The sequence below is a fragment of the Canis lupus genome, chromosome 3 (assembly GCF_003254725.2).
Source record: "Canis lupus dingo isolate Sandy chromosome 3, ASM325472v2, whole genome shotgun sequence".
Classification (NCBI taxonomy): domain Eukaryota; kingdom Metazoa; phylum Chordata; class Mammalia; order Carnivora; family Canidae; genus Canis; species Canis lupus.
Genome location: NC_064245.1, coordinates 90,911,815 through 90,928,206, shown reverse-complemented (window position 1 = coordinate 90,928,206; position 16,392 = coordinate 90,911,815). Strand labels below are relative to the sequence as shown.

The following is a 16,392-nucleotide window of genomic DNA, read 5'->3' as shown; positions in this document are numbered from 1 at the left end:
ACCCACAAATGCAACTTCTGGTTGTTGGATTTCTGCTGCAAGGTGCCTTTTCTTGTGCCAGAAAACCTTGTACATCTTCAAGTTACCTTCTGATCCAATTTCTTGTAACTGGGCCCAGACTCAAGGTTAACAGGGAATGAGATAAAGTTGTCTGCCTTTGGCCTGCACTACACAGTTGTCACCTTTGGGTATCCAGAGCCTTCTATGCAGCCACCGGTGCTTACCTTGGCTCACAGTGAGTTTCCTGTGTTGACGAAGGATGACTTTTCCAGTATGTGGTGGTTTCTGGAATGATTTCCGGAATGCTGAAGTTCTTGAAATCACACAGCTCATGCCATATGATTGATTCTTGAAAATCATTCAACAAGATCAAAGTCTGGTTTACTACCAATCTTTAACTCATTAATCAGTATTTACTGAGGAGTTGCAGGTTGTCAGGCAGCAGGACACAGTGAGTCCCGAGATGCCCCTCTCTCCAAGACACTTAAAATACAGGAGGCAGAGACAAATAAAAACACTGGTGCACAACCTCAGTTCTCTTTGGTGCTGGCTAGTTGTGTCATCCCATTTGTAGATGAAGAAATTGAAGAAGAGGCAACACAACTGGTTAAATACTAAGAAATGCTAGAATTTAAAATACGATGGTCTGATGATAGAGCCCAGGATCTTGCTAAGTCATGATCTTGTTCCAGTTATTGGCGTAAGATTGTTTTGAGTAATTGGAATAGGATTGTTTTGAGGAATAAATGAAATAACCCATTCAAAGTTGCATCGCACTTGTCATTCGCTAAATGCCCACCTAAATGTTAAATGCTAAATGTTCGTTGACGTTATTGTTATTTTAATTATTATCTCCCTATCGCTCATGTTGGAAGAGCGAAGTGGTCAAGCATGGTCTGTGCAATCAAATCCTGACTTGGATACTAAAAATGCCTGTGACCTTTGGCAGCATATTTAACTCCCTCAGACCTCAGTTTCCTGGAAAATGGAGATTATGGCGATAGCCCTCAGCAGCAGGGAACCTTCAAGGGAGTAAGCATCACTTGCTTTCCATCTAGCTCTTGGCTGTAACTCAGACCTCTGCCTACCATGGAGTAAGGGCTCAATAAATATTTGGCAAATGCATGAATATCTCCTAGAATTATTTTAAGGTCTAAATGAGTTAATCAATGTAAAGCGCTCAGGAAAATGCCTGGTATGAGATACGTGTTCAATTGATGTTAACCTGATTTTACTTGTATCACTGCCATTACAGTTGTTATTATCAAATGCCTCTTCCCTCATGAGGCCCTCACTGATTATCTCAACAGGACACGGTCTCTTTCTTCTCTGCACATTTACATGTATTTTCTTGGGCTTCCCTCACGACACAGCTTCCTTTCTGAGCTATAATTTTTCACATGTTTTACCTCCCGTAGGAGACTGGAAATTTTGTGACCACAGGCATTGCTAACACACCTTTGTGACTAGCACAACATGTTAGCAAATCTCTGCTCTGACAACTCCATCCTTTTCTTGCTTAATGAGGCTCCTGTATCTTTGTAGTAAGATTTTGTTTGTTTCTTTGTTTCCTAAGTCAGATACGCAAGGTCGGTCAGAGACAGAAAGCAAGTTAGGTCCGCAGTGTCATGGCTTCTCAGGGAAGACATTAGATGCTGCAAGAGCCAGGTTCCTCCCTTCTCAGATGCTGTCTTCCTCCTCCAGGTGCTACCTAGAGGTGTCGATGGGGGAGCACAGGGATGAATGGAAGATGAAATAAGCGTTCTTTCCATGACTATTAATGACATAGGATGATGTTGAAGTCTCTGAAAGTAGATGCTGTTTAAAGGGAGGATGGAAAACCAGAGCTCTCTCAAGTAACAGCTGTGTGTGGATAGAGCTTTAGAGCTACACACAGCATTTTCAGATGGTCTGTGGGTGGGTGGAGGATGTGAAGTGACACAAGAGAGGTAAAGTCCAGGTGAGAGATGCTCAGATATAGGAGAGAGCTCGTTCCCTTAGGATAGGGTTGCGTTTGAGGCTTTAAACAGTGCCCTGTTTATTGCATGTCATTTGGAAATTAATATCTTAGCAAGATAATTCCCAAAAGAATGGTTCCACCCAGTGGTAGGATGCTGTGGCGGAAAGCAAAACAAAACAAAGCATGTGTTTTGGAGCCAGACTGACAGAGATTCTAATCCAGGCTTTGCTGGATCATCTTGGAAAACTACACCTTTCGAGACCTAGCAGCATCTTTGGGGAGAGAGAATGTGGACGTGGTAGTGGTGTTATTAGGGTTTACCGTACCCTCCTGGGCCACAGAAGACCACACCTCTCAGCCCTTTTGGAGCCTGGTTAAGCCATAGGAATAATTGTGGACAGTGGGTTGTAAGCCTAAATGACACAGATCACTTCCAGCTCAGGCAGTGAAACACATGGCACAATTCTTCAATCCCTTTTTCCTCTAAGCAGCCAGAAAGGAGCCTTGTGTTGAGATGGAGCTAAAACACGAAAGCATCTTGGGCATTAAGCACTACATGGAGGACGGTGACTCCAGAAACGTGGCCTCTTAGTGTATCTATATTTTCTTGTTCACTAGCTCAACGAGATAGACAAACGACATAGCATAGCATACGGCACGTTGTAGGCCTTGAGTTAGCTCTCTTCCTTTGCGGGTTTCAGGGAGACGGTTTGGAGTAAGAGAAATGTAGGAACATTTGAGTCCACATAGATGTCCGATTATACAGCCCTTGTGTGAAAGGCTAACCCACCTCTGACACTATTACTTTTATTTGGCACGATGACTTCATATGCTGGAAAGTACCCGGTACAAAAGTGGTGCTTAATAAAACTTGGCTGAATAAAAGTGGCAGGGGGGTCTGCGGCCATTTATTGGGTGTTCCGATGAAGGGCTATTGGGTGGGATATGTTGTTTGGATTCACCAGACTAGACATTTCCTTACATTTGCTTGGGGCTTTAAAGCTAGCGATTCAGTTTCAGAGCAGTTCCTTGGCAGTATCTTCTTTAATGAATGATGTTACATTAACTGTGTTCTCTTCCAAAACCTTCACGCTTCTCCAACAGGACAGGCTGCTACTCACCTCCAAGGTAGCATTCCTTGACATAGAATTGACTCGGACACTAAATGAGGCAGAAGCGTACACAGACTTGCTACTTTCAGTGTTATAGTGTGTGTCCTGCTCTAGGACTGTCTCTGCGGGTCAAGCCATGGCTCAAGGATGGATTCTCTAAGGAGGGGGCACTTTTTTTTTTTCTTGACATGGCTGCATCAGGGTTGCCTCTGATCTGTGGGAGGGGAGGATACTTTTGTTTGCCCAAAGCGAATTAGCATCAGCGTGGGGTACAAATATATGGACACATGGTTGCGGTAGCCAGCCTTCCAAAATGAATCCGGGGAATGTCTGTCTCCTGGTCATCATCCCTTGGTATAATCCCCTCCTCTGGAGCATGGCCTGGACCTAGTGACTTGCTTTAAATGCACTGAGTATGCCAAAGGTAATGGGCTGTTACTTTCGAGACTAGTTATAAGAGGCGATGGCTTTTGTTCTACCCCCACTCTCTTTCTGGCTGGTACTACCTTTCTTGACTTCTGACTTGCTCACTCCAGGGAAGCCAGCTTCCATATGGAGAGGTCAACGTGGCAAGAAACTGAAGGTGGTCTCTGACCAGCTGCCAGTGTGGAACTGAGTTCCTAGTCCAAGAGTCCCCGAGAACCAAACCCTGCCAACAACCAATGAGAGAGCTTGGAAGCATATATTCTTTCAGCGAGACTTGAGATAAATGAGTCCCTGTCTGACAATTGATTCCAGTCTTTTAAGGGACCCTGAGCTGGCTGAGCCAACGAGGCCGTGCCCAATCCCTGACATACAGCAGCTCTGAGGTGTGAACTGTTTATGCTTCGAGGTTTTGGAGTAATGTGTTATGCAGCAACGGGCAAGTGATGTACATCGTGTAATGCCTTTCTGCTGCTCATCTAGTCTTTCCTCTTCGAATGCTGCTTGGGTGACAGGCTCATCCCTATGTTTCGGCCCCAATGTCCAGCCCTTCGGACCAGCAGTGTGTGTTAGAGGCTCACCTTTGTGCATCAGCATGTGGGGCAGCATCATTTATGGAATCACATAGAGTTAGACAAAGGTATTTCTCAAGCAGAGAAGCAGCCACACAGAGAGTAAGAGACGACTACATCAAGAGGCCAGGTGGGCAAGTAGTGCACTCCGGGGGTTTCATACAAACAGTCATCCTTGGCCTGGCCGCCCACAGAATCCCTGGGCAACTACCTCGATGATCCATCAACACAGGCTCTCTCTCAGGGCTGAAGCAATTTAGATCTCTTTCTACTCAAAGCAAGTAAATGATAGAAGACCCATCGTTAACCCAAGGGCACATGTAGACTGGGTCCAACCACAAATCTGTAGGAAGTTTAAGTGGTTGGATATTTGCTTTGATGTCTGGATACCTTTCCTAGCAGCTGTAAGAAGAAGATCCTAGTCAGAATATCCTTTTGAGAAGCAGCAATCAGGAGTACAACCAGTGTCCCCACTTTTCTCGACAAGTCCTTGAGTGTCACTGTTGGTGGGTGGACCCTGGGATCCACTGATGGACTCAAGTCATTGTTCTCACACTGTAGGTACCAAATGACTCCAAGGACCACAGACGTAGAAACTAGACTGATTGAAACCTGGACGGAAATTCACGTAAACCTGTTCAGATGTCAGTCCTCAGTGGTACTTGGGTGCGCTCAATTGGGAAATAGTTCAAGTCGATAAAAACATTGAATTAAAGGGATATGAACATCTAATTGACTGAGAGCTTACCACACGGAGAGGAAAGACCACAGGATTTGGGGCGGGCAGTTTGGGCTTTATGAACACGAAGTAATTAAATGGTTGGGGAGTACGTGGTACAATATCATGTGGTTGGGCATTCACTCAGGAACATGGTACGTGCAGCACTTTAAAAAATCAGCCCTGAAGCAAACCTTGTGATTTTTTTTTATGACAATAAAGAGGAGATTTATTATTTCTATCCAGAGGTGATTTCATGCAGTAGAATTGTCAGAATAATAGACATTGGACTTAGGAGTGAAGTTTTAGGGACAAAATGTCTCAATCAAACCTGACCCTATATCTCATTGTGCAGCATTGGGAAAGTTTCTCTAACTTTGTCTCCGTTTCCTCATCTATCAGATAAACGTATCTACTAATAGCACCTAATTCAAGAGATTGAAGTATGGATTAGAACAGCTCGAGGGATATTGAGAGATGAGTTGAGGGGTTGTTCACACGGACCATGAAGCCAGACTAACAGAATTTGAAGGTGAGCTGCGCTACTTCTCAGATGTTTGCTCAGAAAGTAACTTTGCACATGATTGAATTTCTCTGTGCCTCGGCTTCTCACCTGTAAAATGGGGGTAATAATAATTGTACATATTAAATTAGGTGGTAGTGAGAATTGTTTATTAAAAAATACACGAACTAGGGGTGGTGGAAGGGGAGGAGGGAGGGGGTGGGGGTGAATGGGTGACGGGCACTGAGGGGGGCACTTGACGGGATGAGCACTGGGTGTTATTCTGTATGTTGGTAAATTGAACACCAATAAAAATAAATTTATTATTAATAAAAAAATAAATTAAAAAAATGTATATATAAAGGGAGAATAGGAGTTGGGGACGCCAGAAAAGGAATACGGGTTGGGAGTTCCAGGAAGGCAGGGGGCATGTTGTAGCCTCAGTAGATGGAATGTTCAGGGTTGGCCTCATTAACATGAGGGCAAATGAGCAAAGACTTGAAAAAGACGAGGGGGTATCCGTGCAGTTATCCGGGAGCGTCTCCCAGGCAAAGGGCCCGGACAGACCAAAGCCCTTAGCCGGGAGCGTGCCCGGCATCCCGGACGCGCTACAGGAATCCCGTGTGGCTGGACTAGAGCGGAGCCACAGAGCGGAGTAGAAAATGGGATGAGAGCGCCAACGTGGGTTTTCCGGAATTGCGGATCCCCGGGGAACTTTTAGGATCTTTGGCCTAAAGTCTGAGTAAAATAGGCTGTTCTGTAAGATTATAAACGGAGAAGTGACATGATCTAATTCACGGTCAGGAGGTTAGTTCTGCTCCCGGGTGGAGAATAGGTGTAGAGAGACCAACACACGGGTGGGAAGGCCTTTGTGGCAGGCGCTCTGTTCGGTGTGTTCTTCTGCGTTTCCCGGGATCCCTTTCAGCTAACTTTGCCATGTGCTGGGCTCTGTCCAATGCAGTCGCCACAGGCGATTATGTCACTTCCTCTGGAGGCCCCAAAATCCTAGAAATTGTAGCGCCGTCAGAAGGAAGAGGCCTGGGGTTTCTATGGTACAGCTGGGGGGAGAGTATCTCCTGGGAGAACCACCAGCTCAGGGGCATCTGCTTTGAGCTTTTCATGAGATAAACATCAACTTTCATCGTGTTAGGTCACTCGTATTTGGGGATTGTTTTTTAACAGCAGTTAAGCAAGTTGCTCAACGTAACCTGTTGTAAGGCCACTGCTAGCGACTCAGAAAGAAATGGTGGTGTCTCACGTCACTGTGGTAGCAGCACAAGTGGCTGAGAAAATAGAGCCTTCTGGTTGGGATTTGGGGATTTAAAGAAAGAAGAGTATCGAAGTATTTTGACTTCAAGTATTTTTACTTGAACAATTGCAAGGATGGAGCAACTAGGGTGGGGGATCATATGCAGAGCAGTTTGGGTGGGAGGTCAGGAATTTGTTGATTTATTTTCTGAGTTTGGCATAACTATTCGACCTCCAGGTGACATTGTGTATATGTGTGGAGCTCGAGAGAAAGATCGCACAAACGGGTGCTGAGACTTTGAGTGCAATTTCATAGGATATGTAGAATTTTTTGGCGAGAATTGTTACTTTTGTGAGATTGAGATGTCCTCTCCATGGATATGATGTATATCTTCATTAGGGGTTCTCAGAAAAGTTTGACAAGTCTTTTTTTTTTTTTTTTTTTTGAGAGAGAGAGAGAGAGAGAGAGAGAGAACACATGCAAGTGAGGGGAAGGGCAGAGGGAGAGGAAGAGAATCTTAAGCAGATGCTTTGCTGAGCGAGAACCCCAACTCGGTGCTGGATCCCCACGAGCCCAAGATCATGACCTGAGCCAAAATCAAGAGCCGACTGAGCCATCCAGATGCCTCTGCTTGACAAGTATTTTTGAGCAGTTTTGAACACCTCTGAACATGCACTCCTAGGTACTGAAAGGTTTCTTTCCTTGGTGACATAATGATGTATTATTTACACAGAATAAAATTCATGCATCCTAAGTGTTCAACTTGAGAAGTTTTGACAGTTGTATAAACCTGTGCGGACCCGAACAAGGTGCAGGTCGCTTTCACTACCTTAGACATCTTTTTTTATGACCTTTACAATAGAAATTTCACTTGCCACCAAGGTAAGTGCTTTGGGATTTCTATCATTAGTTTCGCCTGTTTGTAGACATCATGTAAATTGGGTTGTACAGTCTGTACTCTTTTGTGTCTGGCTCGTCTTCAACATGCTGTGTTGGGGGTTCTTCCACGTTCTTGCACAAGCAGCATTTCATTTGATTTTATGGCGTGCAATATTCTATGATTATATTACAGTGCATTTCGAGACATTTGGGCTGTTTCCAGTTTTTGCCTATTATGAGCAAATCTCTTAAGAATTCCTAAGAAAATTGCGCAGTCCTCTTTGTGGGGGTGGATGCCTTTCTTTCTCTGGGGTAAATACCTGGGGTGGAATTGCTAAGTCATAGGTAGATGTATAACTCTGTGAGAAATTGCCATATAGTTCTCCAAAGTAAAGGAATTCTTTTACGCTCCCACACCCTTACTGGTTTTCTTCCTTTGTGTATACTTGTCTTTTTTAAAACTTACATCTTGCATTTGTTTCTTGCAAATGGCATGTTAGCAATCAAAGTGATTTTTAATGTTGTTCTTGTGTCAGGGAAAAATTTCGAACTCTTATTAATAATGAGCTTGCACATAACTCTTCTTGGATTTTTCTGTGCCTGTTGGTTAATTCCTACGAGGTACAAACATGCCGTCGTGCTCAAACATTCTCACATAATCAATCTCTCTCCTCAAAGAGTTCATAATTTAATTTTGCATCTAGGGGGCAGAGTGTGATATTTCTCACTAAATATCCATATGTTCCTCCACATTTCCCATCCTCAATTTGGATGGTGTCAATGTCACTAATTCTAGCCAATTCTTAACTCTTTTGAGGCAGTTACAAATGAGTGGGGCATCTCTCTGGTCTTGATTCCCCCTACCCCAAGACCCTCCTCTGTTTCTTCTATGCATTTCTTTAGCTCAAAGCAAAGGATTCTGAATAAAAGAGTTGAGGGTAGAAGCAGACTGGATCCCTTGATGGGTCCTTAGATAAGAGCATGACTATAGGGTCACCTGGTTCACACTGGATGGTGATTTAAGTGAGAAATATGGCTTTGTTAAGCTATGGAAACTTGGGAGTTTATTTGCACCTGAAGCTTAACTTATCGTGACTTTTACAAAAAGAAGTCAATCGCAAAAATAATTGGCGCTATCTTATGATTAAACTCGGGGTGCCAGGGAAACACAGAGCATACCTGACGCAGTCGTAGACGTTGAGAATGCTCTCTAGCGGAATTAAAGTCTAAACAGAGATTGCAAAAATTAATAGGCACTATTGTGTTCCAGCACAGTCCCTGGCACGGGGTCATCCAAAAATGCTTTCCGAATGAATCAATGAACGCTGTCAACAATCAGAAGAGAGGTGTGTTCCTGAGTACGTCTGCACAGGGTTTCTGATTCATCGAACCCTTGAAAATGTGACGTTCTGTTTGGGCAACTCCTGGAGGCGAGGACTTTCTGGCAAGAGCTCTGTGTGTTCCAACTGCGGATTGATGACCGGAGAATGAAGGCCTGTCTTCTCGCCTGCCGCCCACCGCAGCGCTGACGCCGTGCCGCTCCACCAGACAGGTTTCCCTGGGGTTTGTGTTCCTGTGGGGTGACAGTATTTATATTTCACAGGCAATTCCGTGAGGCTTTTCAAAAACAGAGCAAGCCAGAGCCCAGAGAAGGTAATTAAAAGCAAAACCAAGAGAGAGAACAGGGGGTTTGCTGGCCTCTGGAAGACCACAAGGCCACAGGCTGGGGGAAGGGGTAGGCAGGGAAAGAGAGGGAGAGGCTGAAAGGGAAGTGGGCCCGGTAACAGCAGCCACCTAATGAATCGCCAACTACATCCGTGGTGACCTGGGGATAAACATCTGAAGGAAACAACAGCTGAGGAGGGAGCCTTTTCATTTTGGATGGAAAGCACTGGAAAGAAATCTTAAACCTACTCATTATCTTCAGTCTTCATGCAATGTTAGGACCTGGCCATCCCATGAAGGCACCATAGGCCAATTATGCACACTTGTCAGTTCCTCCACAGAGGTGAGGATTTTCTTAAAAAGAAAGAGAAACCTAGAGCTTTGTTTTAACACTTGGGGGGACAAAGTAAGCGTTCTTTTAATTGCTTTGTATGTTTTCCCTGATAGATGTTAAATACTCATATAATCAAGCCAAATGCATTTTTTTTTTCCTGGTGAGAACTCCTCTCTATCTAACCACTGACAGATAGTATTAGGTGTAATCTGCTCTGCAAGGGTTGCCATGGTAAGAGTTCATCTGCTTCCCCCTCTTTCCATAAATAACAGAGTGGGAAAAATGCACAGGAAGCCTATATAGAAAAGATGTCTGGGGTTAGAGCAAATGCTTAGCGCTTCGCTGTCATGGAGACTCGCCAGGTGTAGGTTTTGTGTTACATTTTTTTTTTTTGTATTAAAAACTCTCTCTGTCTTTCTTTACCTCTTTTCTCTTGTTTTGGGTACGTGTCCCGATTTTCAACATTGGACAATTCAGAGCATCACCACTGAGCCCTGGCAGATTTAATTGAGTTAATGAAGTGGCAGTGTGTGTGCGTGCGTGTGTGCGTGCACGTGTGTACGTGCGTGTGTCCGTGCACGTGTGTGCGTTGGTAGATGCAGTTGAGTTTTAGTAGCAGCCCGCTCCTTGTAAATGCCAGCTCTGTCTCACGTACATTGGACCTCGGAGTCATCTAATACTTCCAGTGGGGTTTCAAACACAGCTCTGTGTTTCCTTCCCAGGAAAGAAAACTCAGTTATCACTTATTCGCCTGCCGAAAATCTCTAATTTATTTTCGTGGAATTCTTAAGCGATTTCTCTCTTTGAGAGTGAATCACTATGAGGTGACATGAAAACTCTTTCTTCTTTCCCCTCTGAGCAGATCAACCTTCGATGTTCAATTTTATCAAGTGCTCATTTAGTGCCTATTCTGCACTCTGCGATTTTCTGGGGAATCCGAGGTAATTAGAACATGGTCCTTGTCCTCCAGGAGGTAGTGTTCAGAACATTAGTCTTGGGCTTAGAAGGTTTTCCTTGCAGGCTGGAGCGATGCGGTTCTGGGGCAGATGCCTGAGTGTGCTGTCGAACACCAGGCGGGTTGAGCCCATCAGCGTGAGGAACGTAGGAGGGCGTGAGCGGAGCTGCCTCCGCTGCCCCAAGGCCGACAGGTAGGGAGCGGCACTCTTCTTGCGTGTCCAGTCCTCAGTAGGTCCTAGGGGACCACAGCAACCATAGGGCTGAGGTCAGAGCCATCAGGAGAGGCCTCCGGCCACAGTTCTTCCATCTCTTGCCAAGAGACTTTTGCTATATTTTAAGCCAGAGCAGCTCTGGGGGTCCTGCTCAGGTCCATCTGCTCTAGCTGGGCCTCGACTTAAAGAGCAGTGGTTGAGTTGGGATGACACGGCGCCTCCATGTGCATCTCCCAAAAGGAACATTCACTTCTTCTTCTTTTTTTAGAGAGAGAGAGAAAGCGTGTGGTGTGCACACAAGTGGGGGGAGAGCCAGAGGGAGAGAGAGAATCTGAAGCAGGCTCCACGCCCAGAGTGGAGTCCAACATAGGGCTCAATCTCACGACCCTGAGGTCATGACCGGGCCAGTATCCAGAGTCAGACGCTCAACCAACTGAGCCATCCGGGTGGCCCAGACATTCACTCCGGATATTCAAGACCTTGGCTGAGGAAGGGGCCAACTACCTGGCCAGGCACAGGGAAGTGATTAGAGTAGCGCGATATCTAGCTACGTGGGTCACAGTTTTATACAGAAAACTTTGATTTCATTTTCACATGATAGAAAAGAATTCATCAGTACGTCAGGTCTGCAGTGGAGTCAATAAAGTAAAGTAAAATAATCTAAAATGTAGTAAATAATGCTATGATAAATAAGTTTAAGAAAAAAGTAAAAAAAAAATTAAAAAAAGAAAAGAAAAAAGATGCATTTAAATAAAAATATCCAATAATTTAAAATAAAATAATTAATAAATAATTAATAATTAATTAATAAATATTATTAAAAATAATTAATAAAGATTAAATTAAATTTTATTAATAAATTAATAAAAATAAAAATATTAAGTCTATCTGATATATGTAAATATATAAATATTAAGTATACAAATAAATGGTTTATCACATGTCAGTCAGGGAAGACCAGCAGCCGTAAAAAATGAGCCATGAGTCTCAAAGACTTGATTTAAGAAAGATCTTCCATGCATGACACAACCCAGTGGCCGTTGACGTCATGGCTCTGCTCCGGGGAGTCACGACACCCCAGGCCTTTTTCCACCGAGGTACTCCAGCACCCACTGAGCCTCGGAGTCCTCTGCTAGACCATCTGGGTATGGTTGGGAGATAAGGTAATAAGGAAAGCGGGGAGGATCGGTGGGCAGTCCTAATGCGCCAGGCCCGGGGATGTTGGTCCACATGATGATCCACCGCCTTCCTTGGGCTCCCACCCGGTCACGTGGCGGCACAGCTCCAAGGGCGGCTGGCAACTTCCATGTGTAGAAGAGGGGAACAGTTTGGTAAACAGCTAACCTCTGGCCCGCATCACTATAAAGAATTTCTTAAGGTTAAACACAAATGACTGACTTGTGAGAACTTTGATAAATTGGCAAAGAATTGAGCTCTGGAGGTTTTTGTTTTGCTTTTTAATCATAACACTATTTTTTTTTATATGGGTCTCACCACTGCCATTTATTAATGAGAAGGACATAGTTCGGTTCCTCTGGTGCTCGAAGGCCCTTTGTGGAGAGCGAGGACATCTAGCTAAAGGGTTTTGGGACAAACAATAGGCGCTCAGGTGTGTTTAGCATCATGCACAATCCTTGGCATGAAGTAGCTGCTCGTCATATGTTAATTCCCTTCCTTTGATATACTTTTCTTCTTCACCTTTTGACCTAAATATCTGGGGAGACACCTTTGTCACAGGGAAACCATGTTAACAATTAAAGCAATAAAATATTTCTCCCCTTGGGGAGAAAGGGATCTTCCCTTTTGGTGTGTTGGCATGCTTTCAATTTCAATATCATATTTTAAATTTGGGCTCACATTGTAAGAATTTTTTTAAGTCACCGGCTGTGTTTATTTTTTAAAACATTTACAAACTACTCAGTTTTGGTCTAGCTAGACTAAACCAAAAGAAATTAAATTAAGCTTTTATAATAAAACCTGTCTACAATGGCTCCAAGTAACCTTTTTGGTGGGTCAGAAAACCTTGTCCTTATTCATGTCTATTTGGTTGTTGCTTTCTATACGGGCTTGTCCTTTGACATTTAGTTAGGACAATCACGAGACATACAGTCATATGAAGGAGGCATTTGTCCTTTAATATCCCGCCGACCTGAGGCAAGAATTTCTGAAGCCATTTCAGGTTTACAGGGTTAAGTTTTATATTTATTGGCCCATTTTCTTATTCATCCACAGTCATCAAATTCCCTTAATCTATTGAGAAGTTACTGTAACTTATAAAGCTTCAACCTAAATTAGATTCTAAAACTAATGAAACTTAGCAAATCTAGAGCAGTAACCAAATAATATTCTCCCCTCAATGAGCACAGGATTGTTTCATTGTATTATGAATGAAGAAATTCTAGGAGTAATGGGTGGGAAATTAATCATGGCACAAGCACCAGTAACTTATACTTTATATTTTTCCCATTGGGACGTCTGATGGAGAATTTGTTCCCTCTGAGATAGAGAAATCTCACATGTAATGCAGACACATCTAGACAGAGCTCCCCTAAGATTCCCGAGTCAATTTAGAATTTCTGGTGGACTGAGAAATCACCAAAATGTGTATTAATGGAAATAATAAAAACTTTTGCATTTATTTTATTTATTTATTTATTTATTTATTTATTTATTTATTTATTTTCATTTATTTATGACAGTCACAGAGAGAGAGAGAGGCAGAGATACAGGCAGAGGGAGAAGCAGGCTCCATGCACTGGGAGCCTGATGTGGGATTCGATCCCAGGTCTCCAGGATCGTGCCCTGGGCCAAAGGCAGGCGCCAAACCGCTGCGCCACCCAGGAATCCCAACTTTTGCATTTATTTGGCACTTAGTATGCACTAGACTCTCAAGCTGTGCTTCATAGCTGGTAGACGTATGGTTTCAACTCCAGCTGGGTGACTCCAAAATTTCTTACTTTTACCCCGACTCTGAAGACAGAACAAGACAAAAGACCTCTAGTCCTTTGGATTCACCAAGTTTGGAATCACAGAAGGTTCCACCACAGTGTTCTGCTCACTTCCTGTGACACTGTAGGAAATCCATTTACCTTTCCAAATCTTCTCATTTCTAAAATGAGGATTAAACACTGTTAACTATACTGGAATTAAATTTTTTAAAAATAAAAATGAGGTTTAAAAACACTTGGAAAAATACGGTTTTCTATCTAGGTAGGTGATTATGCAAAGAACAGGTTATTATTTGGGGCTCTAGAGAAACTGAATGTCTGAATAGTCATTACAAATAGATCATTTGGCTCAGATGTGTTATCTCGGCCTTAATGTGCCGGGGTGACTGTTAGGTTGAGCGCCGTTTGGAATCGAGTACATTTCATTCCATGAGTTACAGATTAATCCAACATAACGTGTACTGGGCACCTACAGTGGGCAAAAACCCATCCCAGCATTTCATAAGAACCACAAATATAAATGAGTTGTGAGTCTAGGGCCTCTGGGTGGCTCAGTGAGTTTGGCATCTAACTCTTGATTTTTGGCCCAGGTCATGATCTCAGGGTCTGAGATCAAGCCCTGTGTTGGGCTCCACACTGAGTGTGGAGTCTGCTTGGGATTCTCTCTCTTGCTCTGCCCCTCCCCTCACTTGCTCTCTCTCTCTCTCTCTAACTAGAACCTCAAAAAAAAAATGCTATGGTCTTGGTCAGCAGCATATTCTTGATGGCAGGTGATAGAAACTGAATAATAATGATGATGAAGTAGGAAATGGATTGGCTTCCCTAACCCGAAGTCGAGGGGTATCCATCCAAGTTGTCGGTGACGTCACCAGCAGTGGGTTTCTCCTCATGTCTCAGCTCTGCTTTCCTCTGAGGTGGGTGTTCCTGTAGGTAAGATGGTATTTTGTTGCTGTTGACTCACAGCTACCTTAATAACCCCAGTGCAAAAGGAAATTCTCTTTCTGAATGGTTCCACAGGAACCCCAGGTGTCATTCTTATCAGCCTGGACTGGGTCACGTGCCTACCCCTAACTACGCTTTAAGGTGAGGGGGGCAGTGCTGTTCTTTCTTTGAGTTGAACTAGGTAACGTTATACTCATTTTGTGGCCGAGGGGTGGCATCTGCAGCTCTACCAGAACAGGCGTAGAGAAGAGGTCGTTCTTCAGGGGACATAGATGGAAGCAGAGAAGTAGATGCTCACAGTAGAGATCATCCTGGCTGGGCTATGAAGGAAGCGTGGGCTTTTGACTTAGAGACAAAGGGGTGAGGTATATTTCAGGTGGAGAGTCCAACACGAATGTGATCATTTTATTTGTCCACTTGATTGGTGTGCGAGATGCCTGAGCAGATGGTAAAAACATTATTACTGGATGTGTCTGTGAGGGTGTTTCTAGAAGAGGTTAGCGTCTGAATCTGTAGACTGAGTCAAGAAGATTGCCCTCACCGGTGTGTGGGGGCCTCATCCAACCCCTGCTGGAGGGAGGAAGGGAGGATTTGCTCTGTTTCAGCCGCCACCTCCGTGTGCTCCAGCCCTCCAACATTAGGGTGCCCCTGTTTTCGGCACCTTTAGACACAGGCTAAGTTATGCCGGTGGTTTCCCTGGTTTTCCAGCTTACCAATGGCAGGTCATAAGGCTTCGTAGCTTGTATAATTGCGTGAGCCAGTCCCTGTGATAAATCTCCTGCTCCTGTTCCTCTGGAGAACCTGACTTACACGAGTAGTGACACAAACACTGGGGATTTAGTTTGATTGAACATACACTGTATAGGAGGTTCGGTGGTAGGGTGGGGTCAGAGAGAGGAATGGTTCCAACGCCAAACAGTGAACCTGCCCTTTATTTCCTGGGCAACGAGAGGCCTCTTATATCTTTTGGGGATGGGAAGTAAAATATCCCCCACTACAGGGTGTGTCCCTCCAGAGCCAGAAGATAACTTTCCCGCTTGCAGGCCGAGCACAAGACAAGGTGCCCAGCCCGCAGCTGGGTCTCATTAAGGACTTGCGAAGGAACATCAGTTTCTTTACCAAATGTCTAATGATGGGTGCTTCTGTGTGTCAGACACTAACTGCTTTATAGGCACCTCACGGGTCGCCACAGAAACCATACGAAGGTGGTGTGCATGCTCCACCTTATAGATGAGGGCTCGGATACTCATAAGGGTCAGGTGGTAGAATGAGGATGAAACTTGAGGTCGTCCGCATTCGAATCACCGTAACATCCCCCATCGCATCAACATGACCCCATGTGATTTGTGCAACACCCGAAAGAATGTTAAGAGATTTCCACGTATACGCTTCACGGCATATCCACGAGGTAGGTGTTATCAGCTCCATTTTATGGCTGATAAAACGAAATTCAGAGCGGAGAAGTAACTCAACCGGAATCACAGGGCCAGTAACTTGAGGTGCTTGACTCGGATTCGGCAACTCTGTCCAAAATCCATTCACTTTCCCCGACCAGTTAGTTGCCCCACCAGCTGCCAGGCCCCATCGTGAGTGGCAGGGAAGATGCTCTGTGAGTGTGTGTGCGCGCGTGTGTGCACCAACTCTAACGTTCGGAGATTCTAGTCTTCCAGCAAAATATTAAATGTGCCTAGCACTCGTCTCAACTCTTTCAGATGTCAGAATGCGAGCTACACGGGCTAAAATGAAAAGATCATTGAATAAGCTCATGATTTCAGTTGGAGCATTGCTGTTTGAATTCCATGAAAAAGGGCTCAGTTAGCTTTCTTAGTATTGTATTTCTCTCTCGTACAAACATCCACGAATTCTCTGCACTAGATCCTTTTACATTCCACTGAGCTTTGAGTGTGACCTGGTTCAGG

The 16,392-nt window shown here is 44.3% G+C and overlaps 1 long non-coding RNA gene across 3 annotated transcripts in view; it reads left to right on the top strand.

The window, feature by feature from the left end:
* LOC112653685 (uncharacterized) overlaps nt 1–16,392 on the top strand; it is a 29,151-nt gene that overhangs the window by 7,203 nt on the left and 5,556 nt on the right. For 2 of the 3 annotated variants that reach the window (XR_007409996.1, XR_007409995.1), the window contains exons 2-4: nt 5,188–5,317; nt 7,001–7,218; nt 8,686–9,068. This is a non-coding gene — a long non-coding RNA (uncharacterized LOC112653685). The remainder of the gene's footprint in view (nt 1–5,187; nt 5,318–7,000; nt 7,219–8,685; nt 9,069–16,392) is intronic. The other variant, XR_007409997.1, reaches the window with a different exon arrangement.